The sequence below is a fragment of the Callithrix jacchus genome, chromosome 2 (genome assembly GCF_049354715.1).
Source record: "Callithrix jacchus isolate 240 chromosome 2, calJac240_pri, whole genome shotgun sequence".
NCBI classification, from domain to species: Eukaryota; Metazoa; Chordata; class Mammalia; order Primates; family Cebidae; genus Callithrix; species Callithrix jacchus.
The window spans coordinates 61,689,974-61,706,319 of record NC_133503.1 but is presented as its reverse complement, the minus strand read 5'-3'; the positions used below and the strand labels follow the sequence as shown (position 1 = coordinate 61,706,319).

General features: G+C 47.0%; 1 long non-coding RNA gene across 2 annotated transcripts in view; it reads left to right on the top strand.

The window, feature by feature from the left end:
* The window catches only part of LOC144581552 (uncharacterized), a 65,447-nt gene that overhangs the window by 10,844 nt on the left and 38,257 nt on the right, over positions 1-16,346 (top strand). The window contains exon 3 of one of the 2 annotated variants that reach the window (XR_013532510.1): positions 9,588-15,452. The exons of the other annotated variant lie outside the window; for it this stretch is intronic. This is a non-coding gene — a long non-coding RNA (uncharacterized LOC144581552). Of the gene's footprint in view, positions 1-9,587; positions 15,453-16,346 lie in introns of those variants that run through there. 2 annotated transcript variants of the gene reach the window in all.

Below are 16,346 nucleotides of genomic sequence, written 5' to 3'. Positions count from 1 at the left end.
GTGACCTCTGCGCCTGGGAAGAGCAAATGCCCCGGAAGGTGTGAAACCCTGCCCATCAGCGACCTGTGGCGGTGACAGGTGGATATGAGGGGTCAGAAGAAAACAAAGGAGAAGATAAGAACAGCAGAAAATGGCCTCCATGAGGGTTCTGAGCCACCCTCACCACCCCTTGGGCTCTTGGCCCTGCTTCCCTGGGAAAGCCTGGCCATGTGGGCCACCCCGGTGACCATGCCCTTCCTGAGTCCATTATGGCCAGCTTGCCATGTAAGCTCCAGGTGCATGTGGGGCAGGGCAAGACTGGGGCAGGGAGTAAACTGGGCCCGGGCCATCACTCCCACTCGGGGTCTTGGTTTCCCCATCTGAGACCCATCCAACTCCAGTGAGTGGTGGCTTTTCCTAAGGCGTGATGTCCTGTATGAGAGCCCTGGCCCCTGGTTCTGCTTTTCCATTGAGTGTGACTGGCCTCACATCGTTCCCCATCCATAGGACCCTCTCCTGTGGGGTGGGGAGAGGGCACTCATTTGTCCTCTTTTGCTCATGAGGGGCTGGGCCACCTCCCTTGAAATGGGGCTGGCTCAGCAGAGGGCAGACGGCAGCCCAGTCACCCAGGCTGCAGCAACCGCGGGAGGCCCACCCGCTGCACAACCATGGGCACCAGTGAGCCCCCAAGGTCTGGCTTCAGCACCTGGAGGAGAGAGGCAGCAGAGGAGAGCAGGCAGACGGGAGACCCCCAGCGATCACATGCTTAAAGGCACGGAGGTTGCCTCCAAGAAGAGGCATGAGATTGTGAACGTGCATCACAACCCTCTGGCAACACAGAGCTCTCTGTCCCAGGCAGCATAGTGGTCCCCGAGGAAGGAGGCAGCTGCCTGGCCGGCTGAGGGCAAGGGCCTCTAGTCCCAGCCCTGGACTCTGGGACTACATTTGGTGAACGAGAGTGCTGAGAAGCAACATCTAACTCGGGAAGGGCCCTGCTGTTTCCCCAGAGGAGGGAGGCCATCAGCTCCTGGCAGCTTTGGGATGGTGATGGGACTGACAGGCCAGCCCTGAGTGGCCCCACCAAACCCCCACTTGAAGCCCCCACCCAGCCAGGAGCCTATCAGGACCCAGGGCATGTGGGTGGTAGGGCCTAGTGCCCCATGCAGGGTAATGCTAGAGATACACCTGAGGTCTGGCAGGCTGGTCCAGCTCTTACTTCCCTGCAACTTGGATGATGGTGGCAGATAGAGGTGGTTCCCTCAGCCTATCCGAACCCAAGGGGAACGATGCCTTCTCCCACGAATCTCCCACACCCCTTCCACAAATCTCCCAGGCTCAAACTCCCTTTCATGTCTGGCGGCCCTCATCCACCACGGTCTGCCTGCTGCCTCAAACACAGCCGCTGGTGGCCCCTCCCAGAGGACATTGTTCACCCGCCCAAGGGCACATGGTGCTAGGGAGGCAAGCGCCTGCTCCTGCCCCCTGCTTCTCCCACCTAAGCCACATCCAGACAACCTTGGGCACGGTGTGAGGGGAAGACGTTTCCCAGGAAGGGTGGGCTTTTTCATTGTCATCTAGTAGACTGCAGTCTAGCCCATGGCAAAGTGGCCCCTGTGTTTCCATTGGAGAAGCCGAGGCTGCTGGTTCTCTGGCTGGAAGGTGCATCGTACCCACAACTCCCCATGGCCTCCCAACCCTAAGAAGCTCTCCAGGTAAGGGAAGGGGAGTAGGCAGGACAAGCCATCTCTGGCCCACGGTCAGGTGAACAGAAGTCTAACTCCAGTCAAAACCAGGCCAGGTGTGGGGGCTTACCCCTCTACTACCAGCACTTTGGGAAGCCAAGTATGGACGTCTGAGGCCCAGAGTTCAAGACTAACCAGAGCAACGTAGAAAGACCTTGTGTCTATAAAAATAGAAAGAAAGAAAGAAAAACAAATAAGCAGGCTGGGCACAGTGGCTCATGCCTGTAATCCCAGTACTTAGGGAGGCTGAGGCAGGTGGATCACCTGAGGTCAGGAGTTCAAGACCAGCCTGACCAACATGGTGAAACCCTGTCCACTAAAAATACAAAAAAAAAAAAAATTTAGCCGGGCATGGTGGTGGGCACCTGTAATCATAGTTACTCAGGAGGCTGAGGCAGGAGAATAGCTTGAACCTGGGAGGCAGAGGTTGTAGTGAGCCGTGATTGAGTCATTGCACTCCAACCTGGACAACACAAGTGTAACTTCATCTAAAAAAGAAAAGGAAGAAAAACAAATTAGCTGGGCCAGGCACAGTGGCTCATGCCTGTAATCCCAGCATTTGGGGAGGCTGAAGCAGGTGAATCACTTGAGGCCAGGAGTTCCAGACCAGCCTGGCCAACATGGCACAACCCTGTCTCTACTAAAAATATAAATAAATAAAAATGAAAAAGTTAGGTGGCCATCATGGTGTGCGCCTGTAGTCTTAGCTACTCAGGAGCCTGGGGAAGGAGGATTGCTTGAGCCCAGGAGTTCAGGGCTGCTCTGAGCTATGATTGCACCACTGCACTTCAGCCTGGGCAACAGAGCAAAACCCTGTCTGAAAAAAATTACATTAAAAATTCTGAAGTCCAAGCTCCTCAGTCAAGTCCCAAATTTGAACCAGTTTGCAGACCCAGAACCTCCTGGATGGCCGGGAGGCCAGGCCCCTTGAGGGAAGACCCACTGTGCTACTAAAATCTTACTGTTCTTATCACTCTCCCAGCCTTCCCCAGAGGCACTTATGGCCTTTTGCCAGGGTGACCATGCAGCGGGGAAGAAGATGGTCAGACCTTTCAGGGATGACTGGACACAGCTCCCAACAGACATCAACTCCAGGAGATCCAGTAGGGCGCAGTGGCCCCAGGCAGAGCAGGGGCTTATGAAGGTCCTGGAACCCATGGAATTGTAGCTCAGTCAACTCCCAGTGGTTCCCACAGCACCCGGAGCCCCTCCTGCAGTGGCGTCCCCAGCTCCAGATGTGTAATTGGAGTGGACACGCTGGGCAGCCGGCCGAAGCCCCAAGGGACTGCAGGAAGTGTTTAAGGCCAGGCTGGGTTTTCCCTGCTCCACCCGCCCTAGGATTTAGCATGCTTTCCAAGGGATCAGGGAGGCACAGCACAGACAGGTCCTGTCCACTGGGGAAGGAGCCTCACCAGGGAGAGAAAACGCGAAAGCAAGCCAGCTGTGAATACTCCTCACGTCCAGGCACTCTTGCAGACATCCATCTTCATGCAGTACCCTGCCCTGTGAAGTGCGGAATCTCCCACAGCCGCAGCCCCTGACTGTGCCCGCAGGACGGCATGTACAGGGCTGCCTGGGCTGCCACGGTGTCTGAGTGCGGCTGGGACGCTCTGCTTGGCAAAGGCAGCCACCAGCTAAGGCCAGGCTCATCCTCACCTCCCTTCCAGGCCGGTCTGGATTCCTCAGGGAAGTGGTGTGGGCTCAAACCCACCCCCAACAGTGGGCCCCTCTGGAAAGCCAGGGTGCCCCCACCAAACAGAAGCCACGCTCTCCTCCTTGGATCCACTCAAGTCACCATGTGGCTGGGCAGAAATGAGTGCTTGTTCCCCTAGGCCTTGCCAGAAAGCTCAGGAGGCAGGACACTTGGGAAACAGAGCAACGCCTCCCGAGGCTCCTCCTGCCCCACTGTCCCTGGCCTGTGACTCCTACCCCCACCTCACCCTACTCCACCTCCCCAGTCCAGTGATCCAATCTCCTCAGGCCCCTGCTCCCAGGGCCAGAGTCACAGAGAGAGGGAGACAGAGGTGGAGAAAGGGGAAGAAAAAGAGAATGAGAAAGATGGAAAGAGAGATGGAGAGACAGAAAGAACGAGAGACACAGAGGGAAGGAATGAAAGATGGAGACAGAGATTGAGAGACAAAAAGAGGCAGAGATGAGAGGGCAAGACAATGAATGAATGAGATAGAAAATGAGAAACAGAATGAGAGAATGTGAAAGAGAGACAGTATGAATGAGAGAGAAAGGGAGCATTTCCTGTGGGGCAGGGAGGACAGAGCAGGAATCTCCGAAGTCACAAGCCCTAGAGGGTGTGTAGACTGGCTGCCTGAGCTGCCACAGTGTAGGTGCTGCCGGGACACCCTACACCCACCCACCAAGGCCTCAGAGAGCAGGGGGGAGCCATCCTCCTCAGAATATGTGCCCCCCTCTGGACCTGGCCCAGCTAACAGAGGTACGTGAGAATGGGGTTCCAGGGAGCCTCACACCACTGCTCTGTGCCAAGAGGCCATGGGGAGGCCTAGGGTGGGAAGGCTGTTGGCACTGCCTGGGAAAGGGGGCCAGTCTCTTGGGTGGTCTTGGAGAAGTGGGGCAAGAGGCTGCTTATCTGGAAATGTTGCCTCCTTGGAAAGGTTTATGAGGCCAGGCAGGGAGGGTGTCTCTAGGGGAAAGGGCAAAAACCACTCATGAGTCACTTGAAATGGAGCCGGACAAAGAGCTCACACAGAAGCAACCCACCAAGACTGCCAGCCATGGGCAGAATGAGCTCCTGGGCTGCGTGTGTGTGTGTGTGTGTGTGTGTGTGTGTGTGTGTGTGTGTGACACAGAACAGACCCTGGCCTCATGAGGCCAGGCCTGGGAGGCTGAGCCCATCCCAGGGCCCTCTGGGGAGCCTGGGTGCCCGCAAGGTGGGGCTGCCCCCTGCAGGCCAGCTAGAGGAGGTGCCTGCATCCCTACTAGCACAGACACACCCTGGGTGGCATCTGTCCAGCTAGAGGAGGTGCCTGCATCCCTGCTGGCACACACACACCCCGGGCGGCATCCAGCACAGGACCTGGTCTGCTTATTCCCATGGATAGCGCCATGTCCTCTGTCAGATGCATATTGGGCACTTGGATAAAAATTGTGCAGAGAGACCCCTGGTATCCTTCCTTTGGTTCTCCCCAGTGGTAACCGATTGTCAAACTCTGGGATGATATGACAGGAAGTTGCCATTGATACTCTCCACTGACCTTGTTACAGGCACTCATGTGTGTGTGTGTGGGGGGGGTGTTTAGTTCTATGCGAGCTTTATGTGTCCACTGCCACAATCGGGATAACTGGACATTTCCATCAGCACAGGGCCCCTCATGCTGCTGCTGCATAGACACAGCCCATCCCAGGCACCCACTCATCTGCTCTCCAGCTCTCATTCTATCTTTTTGAGGATGCCATTTACCTGGAATCTTACAGCAGGTAACTATGGGATTCACGTTTTTACTCAGCAGAATTCCCTAGGGAGCCACCCCAACGGACAATAGTTCCACGGATCAGAGGTTCATGACTTTTCACTTCAGCAGAGTATTCCACTCCACAGATACACTACAGTGCACTTCACCGTTCACCGTGGAATTGGGCTGTTTCCCGTTTCTAGCTGTTACAAATGAAACTGCTGTAAGCATTCATGTCCATGTTTTTTGTGAACATAAGTTTCATATATCTAGGAAATATGCCCAAGAAAGTGCAGACTGGGTCATAGGGTAACTGCATGTTGATTTTCTAAAAATCTACAAACTGTCTTCCAGAGGGACTGTGCCAGTACGCACATTTTACACCCTCACCAACAGTGGGAAATGATGCAGCTTCTCCACACCCTCACCGGCATTTGTAGTTGGCACGGTTTGTTTGTTTATTTTTGTTTTGTTTTGTTTAAGATGGAGTTTTGCTCTGTTGCCTAGGCTGGATTGCAGTGGTGCAATCTCAGCTCACTGCAAACTACATCTTCCCAGGTTCAAGCAATTCTCCCGCCTCAGCCTCCTGAGTAGCTGGGATTACAGGTGCATGCCACCACACCTGGCTAATTTTTGTATTTTTAGTAGAGACAAAGTTTCACCATGTTGACCAGGCTGGTCTCGAACTCCTGACCTCATGATCCTCCCACCTTGGCCTCCCAAAGTGCTGGGATTACAGGTGTGAGCTACCACACCCAGACATCACTGTTTTTTATTTTAGCCATTCTGATAGATGTCCAGTGATGTGCCATTGTGGATTTAATTTGCATTTTCTTCATGGCTAATGACATTGAACATTGATGATGTTTATTTGCCATGTGTATATCCTCCTTGATGAAATGCCTGTTCATCTTTTGCCCATTTTCTTTTTTATTTTAATTTAACAAATATTTTAAATATAGATAATTTCTTCTTTTTGCCAAGGGAGGCAAAAAGCCTCTGAAGGTCCTGAGAACATGTGCTCCTGCCCACTCTCTAATTGGATTTTTAATGTTGAGTTTTGAAAGTTCTTTATATCTTTTAGGTATAACTTCTTTGCAAATATAGTTTACAGATATACCCTTCCAGTCTGCAGCTTATCTTTTCATCCTCTTCACATGGACTTTTGCAGAGTAAAACTTTTAAATTTGATGAAGTCCTATTTATCAATATTTCTTTTTGTGGATCATGCTTTTGGTGTCAAATCTGAGAACTCTTTGCCTACCCATAGATTCTGAAGATTTTCTCTCATGTGTTTTATGTGCTTTATAGTTTTACAGTTACATTTAAGCCTGTGATCTATTTTACATGATTTTTTGTGTGACGTGAGATTTCAGTTCAGATTTAGATTTTTGCCTGTGGCTGTGAAGTTACTCCAGTACCATTTGTTAAAAGGGCTGCCTTTTCTCTACTGAAGCATGTAGTGCTACAAATGTCCCTCTCGGCACTGCTTTAGCTGAATCCCATATATTTTGATATGTTGTAGTCTCATTTTTGTTTCCAAATGTGTACACACCAAATGGCAGAGCCTCAAAATCCATGAAGCAAAAAGTGATAGAGCTAAAGAAGATATAGACAAACCCATGATTAGAGTGGAGGACTCAAAATCTCTCTGTCAGCAGTTGATAGAACAACTCACAGAAAATCAGCAGGGAGATAGAAGAACTCAGTAATACCATCTACCTGGAGGGTCTGCTTGACATCTATAGAACACTCCACCCAACGACAGCCGAATATACATTCTTTTCAAAAGCCCATGGAACTTTTGCCAGGATAGAACACACTCTACACCTCAGTGGGTTTAAAAGAATCAAAGTCACACAGGATGCACTCTCTGACCACATGGTGAAAGATAAAGATGACAAGCATGAAGCTGGCCAGTCCCATGGGAGGCAGGTGAGGGGCAGGGCCAGCTTTCGGTACTCCCACTGGGTTGGCAGCCCTTCTCTCCCCAGATGTTCTACAGACCCTAGATTTGCATCGGCGGTTTCCTCCTTCATTTTGGCAGGAGCTTTGAGCAGTAATCCGACTAAAAGCAGCTCCAGGTTCTGCCCGATCTTCCACCTCCCCATGGCTGGGACCCTGCCCATGGCTACAGCTCCCTAATGGGCCTCAAGGGGCATAAATTCCTGCATCCAGGCCCTTCCTGGCCCCAAGTACTTGTGCCTCCAAACTCCAAAACCGCCCGAATCTAGTTAGGAGCCCCTGACTAGGTCCAAGGGTGCTCACTGATTCTCCTGGGAGGAGGGCATGGACAAGCCGGAGGATGCTGAGCTGTTCACTCTGCTCATGGGCATGTCCCTGAGGATGGGGCCAGCAGCCCCAGGGTTGGCTCTGAACTAGGAGCTCTTCCCAACATTTGACAGGCTCAGCCTTTGAGGCCAGAGAGGCCTGTGAGTGGCTCTAAGCCTCTCTGCCAGATTGAATTGACTGCCAGAGCTAGAAACAGACTCCAGGGAATATGGACCCCAGGAATTGGATAAAGGAGCACCCTGTGTCTTCAAGCCTGGATGCAGGCACACCCTGGTGTGTCCCACCTGGCAGTCAGCATGGGACAGTGGCCAGGTCCATGGCTCCCTACTCCTGCTGCATCCTATTTTATTTATTGAGATGCAATCTCACCCTGTCACCCAGGCTGGAGTGCAGGGTGTACTCATGGCTCACTGCAGCCTCAAGTGATCCTACCACCTTGGCCTCCCAACGTGCTGGGATTATAGGCATAAGCCACTGCACTCATCTTTCCTGCTGGATCTTTTTCATTGGCCCCCACAACCCTGGCCAGCCTGCAGGTGCTTAATGCAGTACAAAGGGCAACATCCTCTCCTGTATGGACCCATCACTGACGTAGAGGCTGGGAGGCGGCAGGAAAGCCCCTCGGGTCCTGCTGCACCTTCCTGGGTTGTGACTCTGCCTCACAGGAGCCTTGTGTCCACCTCATGCCCATCTTTCACTCCATCTTACCATGCCATGAACTTCCAAGTCAATAGCTTTCAAGAGACAGTATAGGCTGGGCACGGTGGCTCACGCTTGTAATTGCAACATTTTGGGAGGCAGAGTCAGGCAGATCCCTGAGGTCAGAAGTTTGAGACCAGCCTGGCCAACCTGCTGAACTCCCTCTCTACTAAAAATACAAAGAATTAGCCAGGAGTGGTGGTGGGTGCTTGTAATCTCAGCTACTTGGGAGGCTGAGACTGGAGAATTGCTTGAACAGAGGAGCTGGAAGTTGCAGTGAGTCAGCACCATGCCACTGCACTCCAGCCTGAGCAACAACAGCAAAACTCCATTAAAAAAAAAAAGAGAGAGAGAGATGGTATAACCAGCTCCCAAAGTGATGTGAGGTCAAATCTCTGTCATTAACAAGCAGACATCTCCAAGCTGTTTACTTCTCCAATCATGCCCTGACTGATAGAGACCATGAGGTATGATGATAAAGACATCTTGTCTGGGGGCAGTGGCTCAAGCCTATACTCCCAGCATGTTGGGAGGCTCAGGCAAAAGGATTGCTTGATTCCAGGAGGTTGAGGCTGCAGTGAGCTATGATCATGCCACTGCACTCCAGCCTGGACACAAGTGAGACCCTGCCTAAAAAAAAAAAAAAGACATCTTCATGTGTGAGCCAGCTTTGCAGTGGGCAAAGGTGCTGTGGTCTGGAGTTGGTTGGTGCAGAGTGGTTCTGGTATCCATGTCCACATCTTTAGAGCAGGGCTGTCAGGATAAAATGGGTAGACTCTAGGGCTCTGAGAGAACACTGGGTCCTGGAGATGCCCCTTCCCAGCCAGACACAGACCCCAGGCCTGGAAGCCAGTGTTACCGTGTGGCTCCCTTGCAGGCACCCAGGTGCGACCCCAGCTCAATTTGAGGAGGGAAGGAGGGAGAAGATTCCCACAGAGATGTGCCCACGGAAAACCATTTTGAAGAGAGCAGATAAGCTGCTTCACAAATGACGAAGTCACACCGCAGCTTATGCTGTAAACAATTTTCTAGTGGATTAAAGAGACTTTAAAATAATCTAATTGTAGGAAACCTTTGTATCGATTCTAGAGTGACACAGTGCATTGTAACCATAGGAGGAAAGCATTGGTAGTATCTGGGTAGAATGATAGAAAACTTTTGGTGGCCATCTGGCAAGATAACCCAGAGGTTTTAATTTGTCAAAGATTTGACCCAGTCAGTAAGCATTTATGCTAGAAAAGTAACAGAGATGCACAAAACGTTCTGTACAAGGGCAGTGATCAAAGCATTATTTATAAAGTTACAAGCATTATAAATGTCTCCCAGGAGAACATCTGCTTTCAAATAATGTTTCCAAGAAAGTTTAACTCTTTAAAGACATGCGGAAACGTCTGGTGGAGGACGGCATCTTCACCTGTTTAACACACACTGGTTTCTTCTTCCTTTCAAGATCTCACTAAAATAACCATGAATGAATGAAAACATAGAAGACCCATGGGGACAAGTTGATCGGGAGAAGCTCACTCAAGAGATTATAACAAATCTTTGAAAGAAAAAAAGAAAAACAGAGGGAGAAGAGGTAACTGATCAGGAGGGTGGAGAGAGCCGTAAGCAGACAGATGGCAGGGTCTCTGGACAGCAACCTGGGACTCTGCCAAGGGCAGCCAGGGCTGGTATGAGGATGGAGCAGAAAACAAGGGGGCAGGTTCAGCATCTCTATCGTGAGACTTCTTTTTTTTCTTTTTTGAAACAGAATCTTGCTCTATTGCTAGGCTGGAGTGCAGTGGCTCATGGCAACCTCCGCCTTCCAGATTCAAGCAATTCTGCCTCAGCCTCCCAAGTAGCTGGGATTACAGGTGCCTGCCCCAATACCTGGCTACTTTTTGTATTTTTAATAGAGACAGGGTTTCACCATGTTGGCCAGTATGGGCTCGACCTCCTGACCTCATGATCCGCCAGCCTTGGCCTCCCAAAATGCTGGGATTACAGGCATGAGCCACCACACCCAGCCTATTGTGAGACTTCTACTCCCAGTCAAGATTAAGTAAAAAGGTTCAAATTTACTCTCCCTCCTGAAACAACTAAAAGATCTAGACAAAACAGATCTATTTCCAACATTAGCCAACAGGCAGCACAGGACAGCAGGCCCTGGGAGGGGACTGAGTGAGGTGGGTCCAGGCAGGGGCCAGCAGTCCCCTGAGGAGACAGAGCCAACGTCCCAGAGGCTGTACTGGACTGAGCCCTGACCCTTTTCCACCCCTAAGATCCATATGTCGAAGTCCTAACCCCCAGTACCTTAGAATGTGACCAGATTTGAAAACAGGGTCTTTAAAGAGGTGATCGAGCTAAACTGAGGCCACCAGGGGGTCCCTAATCCAATCTGACTGATGTTCCTATAAGAAAAGGAAGTCTGTAGGCACAGACACGAGGCTGTGTGTGCACAGGAAAGGCCATGTGAGGACACAGCAGGGAAGTGGCATCTGCAAGCCACAAGGGGAGGCCTTAGCAGAAACCAGCCCTGCCCACACCTTGACTCAGAATTCCGGCCTCCCAAACTCGACAACATAACATCTGTAGTTTAAGCCCACCAGACTGAGATATTTTGTTGTGACAGCCTGAAGCAAACTAATACAGAAGCCAGGCTGGCTGGAGTTCACATGGCAGAAGGCTGGAGAGGAGGAGGGAGCTGCAGAGGCTTCAGTGTTGTCATCGGAACTAATGAGTGCACAAGGGCAAGAAAGCTACCTAAGATGGGGCAAGAACCACTGGAAATGCAGGAGGAAATCTCGCTGGAGCTCACACAGAACTGGGAATAGGTCTCTAATATCCAGATCAGAAAATTTGTAGGATGTTGAGAAGAGAAAAAGGAGGACACAGAGATGGCCAAATGAGACCTCGACTATAAGTCACTCTGTGCTTGTTGAAAAACACTTAAAAGCAGTCTTTGAAAGGATCAAATTGCATCTCAAAACAAAGCTCAGAAACATTTAAAGAAATAGTAGTCAACAAGGTGAAGTTCACAACGCCAGACACCTGATCAAATATAACCAGGCATGCAAATAAACGGGAAAATATGACCCATAATGAGAAGACAATTTATCAATAAAAACAGCCCTAGAAATGAAAGAGACAATATAATTAGTAGATATGATCATTTAAGCAACTATTCTAAATATACCCCACATGTCCAAGAAGATAGCGGGAGGCAAGAGCAGATGGAGAAGGGCTGGGCGCAGTGACTCATGCCTGCAATCCCAGTGTTTTGGGAGGTCCAGGTGGGAGGATGGCTTAAGGCCAGAAGGTTGAGACCAGCCTGGCCAACATGGTGAAACCCCATCTCTACTAAAAATACAAAAATTAGCCAGATGTGGTGGCTCACATGTGTAGTCTCAGCTACTCAGGAGGCTGAGGAGAATCGCTCAAACCTGAGGATTGGAGGCTGCAGTGAGTCAAGATCACCCCACTGCACTCTAGCCTGGGCGACAGAGCGGGGCTCTGTCTCAAAACAAAACAAACGCCTCCCAAAAAAACAGAAAAAAGGAATGTTAAAAGAGAATATAAAGGAGACATGTGGAAAATATTTTAAATACCTAAAAGGAGATTATGGAGATTAAAATTTTCAAATAAAAAAGACACTGGATGGGACTAATATGTAGTGTCCATATCAGACACCACAGCAGAAAAGATCAGTGAACTGGTAATAGTAACTATCCAAAATGAAAATATGGAAACAAAAGGGACAGCAGAAAACGGAACAGAACCCCAGTGAACTCTGAACCCATTTCAAGCAGTTTAATACTTGTGTAATTGTGCTCCCCAGGGGGGACAGGGCAAAAAAGATTTGAAGTAAAAATGCCTACAGTTTTTCCAAATTGTAGAACTATCAACCCACACATCTGAGAAACTCAACAAATCACCATCAGAAGGAACACAGAAAGGACTCCCTTGATCGAATGTGCCATAAGCAAAATAGCAAAGCAGGCAGTGCCAAGCTGTTGCTCCTACCCCCATAGAACTGTCCAGAAATGGTCAGAATCAATTTTGTCAAGGCTTCTGGGAAACAGCAAAAGGGTCACAGCAACCAAAAAATGCTGAATCAAGAAACGGGTGACTTTAAAATGGTAGTGAGTCTCCATGGCCCTTTTACTTGCCCTTGTCCACTCTCCCCAGTGCCACAATAGTCCTGCAGAGGGAAGTCAATATCCCCAGTGTGGGACCCTGGTCTCATACAACACGAGCACAGCAGACTTGATTTACAAGTTATTGTGCCTGTGTGTCCTAAGCTGCCTGGGGGCTGGAGAGAGGTGGCCTGAAGGACTCATACAAGGAGTTTGTCTTTGTTTTGCCTAACTCAGAATGCAGATGGAAACATGGCAGATAGTGTTGATATATAAAAGTGTGTGTGTGTGTAAACAATATCTGTCAATATATATATATATATTGCAAGGTAAACTCACATCATCCTGCAGATGCCTAGGGCAGAAGATTATAGTTGAGACCTACAATAGAACACTTAAGACCCAGCAGTAAAAGCTGGTGAGACTTTCTTTGGGAAATCAGGAAATTCAAAGGCTCCCATGTGTACAAGGGGATTTAGAAGGCCACATGCATGCCCAGGGCAAGATGCGTGCTCAGAAAACACCTGAGGAGATCCTTAGCTTCCACTTTGGGCTGATCCCTAAGCGAAGTGCAGGCTTGGATAAGTGTTGAAGGAGTGTTCTGGCACAGCGCAATCTGCAAAGTCTGGGAGTGGTGATTTGGTTTATGCTGTTGTTTGTTTGCTTGTTTGTTTTTAGTTCCTGATATTCAAGGAAATCTCTGTCAAAACACAAGCTGATGTCAGGTGTAGTGGTTTGCCCCTGTAATCTCAGCACTCTCAGAGGCCAAGGTAGAAGGATCACTTGGGCCCAGGAGTTCAAAACCAGTCTGGGCCACATAGTGACACCTAGTCTCTACCAAAACAAAATTTAGAAATTAGTCTGGCATGGTGGTGCACAACTGTAGTCCCAGCTACTCAGGAGGCTGAGGCGGGAGGATCACTTGAGCCCAAGAGATAGAGGCTGCAGTGAACCATGTTCATGCCACTACACTCCAGCCTGGGTGACAGAGTGAGACCCTGTCTCAAAAAATAAAAATATAAAAAAAGCACAAGCTGAACACGAGCTATGGACAAAATGTCAGTGACTGAACATGACAAGGAATACAGTTTTTGCAAAAAATAGTTTGAGGAAGTCATTATAGAAATTATCTGCTACAGCCTTCAACAATCAAAAATCTGGCAAACACTGGAAAAAGGGATAATCTGATTTCCAAAGCTACCATATTATAATATTCAAATGTCTAGTTTTCAAAATGATTCCAAGGCATAAAAATAAACATGAAAGTATGGCCCATTCAAAGGAACAAAACAGACTGAGACCGTCCCTCCAGAGCCCCAGCACTGGGCTATTGGATAAAGACTAAAACTATGATCTTAAATATGCTCAAACAGCTGAAGACAATGAAAATCAAGAAAACCATGTGTAACAAAATGCGACTCTCAGTAAGAGATAAGAATTATAAAGTGAGACCAAACAAAATTTTTGGCATAAAAGGTGGGATAACTGAAATGAAAATTTCACTAGAGGGGCTCAATAGCAAATTTTAGCAGGCGGAAGAGTCTGAAAACCTGAAGGTAAGACAACTGAAGTGATTACATCTCAGAAATAGAAAAATGAACAAAGAAAACTAAACAGAGACTAAAAGCTGATTAAGACACCATCAAGAGGACCAACATACACAGTTAGAGACTCACAGAAGAAGACAGAAAGAAGTAGAAAGAATAGTTGAAGAAATAACAGCTGAAAACTTCTTAAATCTGAGGAAAGACATGAATATACATGTCCAGAAAGCTCCATGAACTTCAAGCAGGATAAACTTAAAGACACCCACACCAAGAAATTATAATCAAACTGTTGAAAGAAAAAGACAAAAAGAAACATTTTAAACTAGCAATATGAAAACATCTTTCATGCATACGGGATCTTCAGTAAGATTAATATCTGATTTCTCATAAGAGAAATGAATAATGCCTGAAGGCAATAGGATAACATATTTAAATCTTGAAAGAAAAAAGAAAACCCAGTCCACTAAGAATACTATATTTAGCAAAAATTTCTCCTTATTCTCATTTGAAAATAAAAGATAAATTAAGGCCAGGCATGGTGGCTCACACTTGTAATACCAACACTTTGGGAGGCCGAGACGGGTGAATCACAAGGTCAAAAGATCAAGATCATACTGGCCAACATGGTGAAATCCCGTCTCTACTAAAAATGGAAAAATTAGCTGGGCATGGTGGTACATGCCTATAGTCCTAGCTGCTTGGGAGGCTGAGGCAGAAGAATTGCTTGAGCCCAGGAGGCAGAGGTTGCAGTGAGCTGAGATCGTGCCACTGCACTCCAGCCTGGCAACGGAGTGAGACTTTGTCTCAAAAAATAAATAAATAAATAAAATAAGGCATTTCTAGAAAAACAGAAGCTGAGAGAGTGCATTATCAGTTATTAGTCCTACAAAAAATGCTAAAGGGAATTCTTCAGGCTGAAAGGAAAAGACATTACACACTAATTCAAAAATATTTAAAAAACTAAAAAACACTGGTAAAGGTAATTACATAAATAAATATATAGGCCACCATTAATGCACTTTTGGTATGGTTTGTAGCATCTTTATTTTTCTGTATGATATAATAGGCACACACATAAAATAATATCTATACATCTAACTTAATGGGTATATAATGTATAAAGATGTAATCTGTGACAAATAATAGTATAAATGAGGAGGGACAGAGATGTATAGAAGCAGAGTGTTGGTATGCTATTGAAGCTAAGTTGGTATTATTCAAACTAGGTTGAAAGTGGTTACCTTGGGGTAACCAGTGAGAAAATAACTTTAAAATACATGGAAAAGGAAAGAAAGGAATCAAAATTGTGCACTACAAAAGAAATTATCTATATGCAAAACAGGTAGTAATTGAGGAAAAAAATTAGGTAACACACATAGAAAACAAATAGATGGCAGAAGTAAATCCTTTTACCAGTAATCACATCAAAGGTAAATTGACTAAAATCTCTAAGAAAGCAGATTGGAGTATTGAATTTTAAAAATCAATGTTTATCTACATGTTGTCTACAAGAGGCTCACTTTACATAGAAGGATGTAAAGAAGTTTAATATAAAAGAGTAGAAAAAGACTTTCCATGTAAATAGTAAGGAAAAAGAGCTAGGATGGCTATATGACGATGATTATTATTATTATTATTATTTTTAGGGAGGAAGGGAGGAAAAGAGGAAGGGAGGGATGGAGGAAGGGAGGGAGGGAGGGAGGGAGGGAGGGAGGAAGGGAGGGAGAGAAGGGAAGGAATGAAATCAGGCAATGATAGAGACATTGCCGACCTGGATCTAGAGGTCTACAAATTGATTTCCTTTTTCCTTTTATTGAGAGAAGGAAAGAAAAACAAGGAGTGAAGGAGAGGAAGAAAGTAGAAGAAAAAGTGGGAGAACAGAAATATTGCTTTATTCTAAAAAAATGGGTATTAATAATGACCAATCAATATTTTATTTAAACCTATGAGTAGGTGTGATGTGGTATTGGCAAGAATGTATATTTTGTGTATTTAAAGTGGAGAGCTCTGTAAATATTTATTAAGTTTACTTGTTCCGGATCTGAGTTTGAGTCCTTGATATCCTTATTAATTTTCTGTCTCATTGAGTCTAAGACTCTATGTATCTAGGTGTTAGGATCATTAGCTCTTATTGTTGCATTGATCATTTTTCCACTACATCTTTGTTGCTTTAAAAACTATTTTATCAGATACGAGAATTGCAACTCCTGCTTTTTATTTATTTATTTATTTATTTTTGCTTTCCATTTGGTTGGTAAATCTTTCTCCATCTTTTTGTTTTGAGTCTTTGTATATTCTTGCATGTGAAATGGGTCTGGATATAGCATACCATTGGGTTTTGGCTGTATCTTTTGATTAGTGGATTTAGTCAATTGAAATTTAGGATTACTGCCATTTGATGTTAACTGGCTGTTTTATTTATTCGTTGATGTAAATTCTTCTTTATGTTGATGCTCTTTACTTTTTGGTATATTTTTAGAAAGGCTACTAATACTGGTTGTTTCTTTCTATGTGTAATGCTTCTTTCAGAAGCTCTTGTAAAGC